Source organism: Mesocricetus auratus, unplaced genomic scaffold (genome assembly GCF_017639785.1).
Source record: "Mesocricetus auratus isolate SY011 unplaced genomic scaffold, BCM_Maur_2.0 Super-Scaffold_100025, whole genome shotgun sequence".
NCBI classification, from domain to species: domain Eukaryota; kingdom Metazoa; phylum Chordata; class Mammalia; order Rodentia; family Cricetidae; genus Mesocricetus; species Mesocricetus auratus.
Genome location: NW_024429206.1, coordinates 4,843,824 through 4,848,024, shown reverse-complemented (window position 1 = coordinate 4,848,024; position 4,201 = coordinate 4,843,824). Strand labels below are relative to the sequence as shown.

The 4,201-nt window shown below is 45.6% G+C and overlaps 1 pseudogene; it reads left to right on the top strand.

Moving 5' to 3' along the window:
• The first annotated feature begins 976 nt into the window (after positions 1 to 976).
• On the top strand, positions 977 to 1,557 carry LOC101844584 (annotated as a pseudogene).
• The last annotated feature ends 2,644 nt before the right edge of the window (positions 1,558 to 4,201 follow it).

Genomic DNA, 4,201 nt, shown 5'->3' with positions numbered 1-4,201 from the left:
CTCTCTCTCTCTCTCTCTCTCTCTCTCTCTCTGGTTTTACGAGACAGGGTTTCTCCGTATTGTTTTGGAGGCTGTCAGACCAGACCAGCCTCGAACTCACAGATATCCGCCTGCCTCTGCCTTCGAGTGCTGTGATTAAAGGTGTGCACCACCACCGCCCAGCTCTCTCTTATTTACCCATAATTAAGAATCTATGTATTTCTACATGGCCTTATCTTACCAGAGAATGCCTGGTGCATCCCATCTTCCCAGTCTCTACATGGCATCTCCTGTGCACCTCTCTGCCTATCTTTCCCAGAATTCTCCTCATCTCCTAGCCTCGCCTATCTTCCTGCTTCTATTGGCAGAAGGAAACATATATACAGAAGGACATCCCCCATCATAAACCCAAAGCTTCGGATACAGAACTTGAATCAAAAACTAAAACAAAGAGAATCAATCTCAAGTTGCAGAAAGGAAGATAAATTCAATGAGCCAAATGAGAGGGACATGAGAACATCACAACCCAAGAGAGTCGCCGAGGCAGTGCCAGGGGAACAGAACTGCATGATCTTGAAGGGATCTGTGAAGCCTAGGCAGAGGACCAGCAAGCCCCTCCCCTCAATTCTCAGGAGCTGGAAGCAGCTCTGTCCTAAAGCTCATAGCAACAGGTGGGCAACTCCAGATCACAAGTGGTCAAATATCCACTGGGAGAAACTTCAGGATAAGACCTGAGCCATGAACTTTTCTAGTTTTAGCCTGGCAATTCCCATAGATAACCTTTCTGCCAAGAACAGTTCAAAACAACAAAGACACCAAGGCCCCTTGAGAGTCTGAAGTAGAAATTAAGCATAGCTGCTACAGGTGTGCAGTCTATTTTAAAATGTCTGTTTAAGTTTGACTCGTGGTACAACGGAGGAATGGGCGCCGGGATCTCACTGTGCATCCGTCTGGCCTTGTTTCTTCCTCTCTTGTCCGATCTTCAGCATGGTCCAAGATGGCTGGCGGTAAGGCTGGAAAGGACTCTAGAAAGGCCAAGACAAAGGCCGTTTCCTGCTCGCAGCAAGCCGGCTTGCAGTTCCCTGTGGGCTGTATTCATCGACACCTGAAACCTAGGACAACCAGCCATGGACATGTGGGCGCGACCGCCGCTGTGTACAGCCCAGACAGCCTGGAGTACTTCACCGCAGAGGTACTAGAGTTGGCAGGAAATGCACCAAAAGACTTAAAGATAAAGTGTATTACCCCTCGTCACTTGCAACTTGCTATTCGTGGGGATGAAGAATTGGACTTCCTGATCAAGGCTACAGTTGCTGGTAGTCATCCCACACATCCACAAGTCTCTGATTGGGAAGAAAGGACAACAGAAGACTGTCTAAGGAAGCCTGGATTCCTTATTATCTCAGGACTCTAAATATTCTTAACAGCTGTCCAGTGTCAGTGATTCCAGTAGACTGTATCTCTGTGAAAAACACAATTTTGCCTTTTTATAATTCTATCTGAGCAAGTTGGAGGCTTAATTAGCCTTCCAGCCAACCAAATTTCTGCATTCCAGTCTTAACCATATTTAAGTGTTACTGTGGCTTCAAAAAAACTATTGATTCTGAAGTAGTGTGTTTTGATTGAGTTGACTGTTTTTAAAAAACTGTTTGGATTTTATTGTGATGAAGAAGTTATAGTAACGAACATTTGGTTTTGTACAGACATTAATTGGCCAGGTGTGGTGGCACACACCTTTAATCCCAGTCCTTGTTAGGCAGAGGCAGGTGGATCTATGTGAGTTCAAGGCTGTCTTGAGTTACATAGTGAGTTCTAGGCCAGACAGAGTGATATAGGGAGACCTCATATCAATATTTTTAAATATAATTTTTAAGGAAAAGAAAAGTAGATATACTGGACAATGGATAGTGGGCACTATTTAGAGGAAATGAGATGCACAGAAGAGTCTTGTATGGGGAACAAGAGACTGTCACCTAGTCACTTTGTTGTACTGGTTTTAAAATGTGATGTACAGGAGGGAATGACATGGGAACTTGGAGTACTGTGCCTCTGAAGTCTCTTCTGGAGACACCAGCTCACTGTCCGCTTGACATCAGATAACTGACATTCAAAGCCCAGCCCCCCACCAAGACTTCCTCTCATGGCCATGTGGCATCTGTACCTGCCACCCCATGGGACAGCACGGTTGTCTTGAATCAAGTCCAATCACAATGGTGGGGACTCTGTGTGTGTGTGCAGAGTTGTCTATTCTTTTCTAATGCTTGTTTGTATCTTCTAAAAACAGACCGAGTAACACACACACACACACACACACACACACACACACACACATCTCAAATGCCCCCAATCTCAGTTTTCTGGGACAGGGACACAATGCCATCACTGTCAAATCCTACACCATGAAACTCGGTTTCATGCACAAAATCATTTCAATATTGCATACAATTTTCTTCAGGCCCCATGCATAATTTGCTTATGCCACAGACATGAATTTTGTGTAACAAGCTGGGTTCAGGGTATCTCACTTTGTGTTCAAAATCTGAAAAACAGTCAGGCTGTGGGGATGCCTGCCTTTAATCCCAGCACTCAGAGGCAGAGGCAGGTGGATCTCTGTGAGTTTGAGGCCAGCCTGGTCTACAGAGTGAGTTCTGGGACAGCCAAAGCTACAGGGAGAAATCAGGTCTTGAAAAAAACCAGAAAACTAACATTTCCCCCCCCCAAAAGTGTCACACCAAAATCTGAAAAACTCCAAGCTTTCCTGAGAAAAGATTTTCCACCTGTGATTTCCCCAGGTGTTGGTAACAGCAGCTGTAAGAATGAAATGCAGATGATGGTGGGAACTTCCTGTTTGAAAGCTAAAGTGCAGGGCTGTTCCCACCATCTCAAGACCATGTCCCCTGGACCTGGAAACCTGGGTGAGCAGGACTGCTTTATCCCTACCCTTGAGGCAGCTGGAGGAAATTTGAAGAGGGGCACAAGCCCAGGTGTATGACTTGTTTCTGCTAAGGCTTCAGTGGAGGAAGGGTAGGGTGTGCCAATTCCATGAGACACACAGTGAAACTCTGCCCCTTTCCTGACCCCACCAGACTATGCATCTCTTACTTGTGACTGCTCCTGAGCTCTGCCCCTTATATACTTTATATCTGAATCATTAGTGTCCAGCATGATGCTGTCAGTGCCCTCCCATGGGTGACTGGAGTTGCAGGAAGCATGTATTTCTCAAATTAGCAAATGTCTGGGCAGAAGTGTGGGTGGCTTGTAGCCCCCTGGGGTAAGTGGTTGCTGAGTGAAGTGGTGACAGTCCTGCAGGACTGGGTTGTGTGAGGTCTGTGCCAACTGCGGTGAGCTGTGGGATGGAAGCTGGTGCTGAAGTTAGGGAATGGTGATGGCTATTGTTTATTACATACTGTGTACGCACAGCTCCTCAGAAAAGAGCCCAGACCCCCTTTTCTTCACAGCACAGGCAATTTCTCTGGTCAACAGCTTTAAATCAAGCCATGAAGCCCCTGAATGGCTATCAGTTGGGTGCAAATCCTACAGTTTGTGTTCAGGGTTCTCTCCACACCCACAGCCTCTCAAGCAAGCGTTTGCAGGTCTGTAAACACCCCAGAAATGCTATTTAAAGCCATCCCCTTGTAAACCAGAGAGCAAATGGATGCGGTCGCCTCCAGCTTGTTCAATTGTGCCTTGGATTTGCCTGCATGCTTTATTTAGAGTGTTGGCTCCTGTTGCGGGCTGAGAATCAAAAGCATCAGCAATGGAGCATGCGGGCTCCATTACGTTTTGTTCTGTGCCATATCTGCTGTGCTGTTAGTTTTTCCTCCAATGCTGGCTTATACATTCAAGTGAGCATTGTCCCCTGAGAGGATAAACACCCCCTGCCTGACTCTGCCTTGAGCACCTGGTGCAGGTCTGCAGCATTCCTCCTTGAAGTGGTCCTGGGGCCTTTTCAGGAGTTTGTGCTGGTTTATTGTTTTTTGAATTTTAATTTTCAATTTATTCATATTTTCTTATGTCTTGGGAATTACATAAATGTTTATAATGTATCAGGATGTGTCTGTAATGTATCAGATGTGTCTATAATGTATCAGGATGTGTCTATAATGTATCAGAAAATGTCTATAATGTATCCGGGTGTGTCTATAATATATAATGATTATATATACCCAGGGACTTGACTGGCCACACACAGGTTAACACCTACAGGATTTTAAAAAGTCAC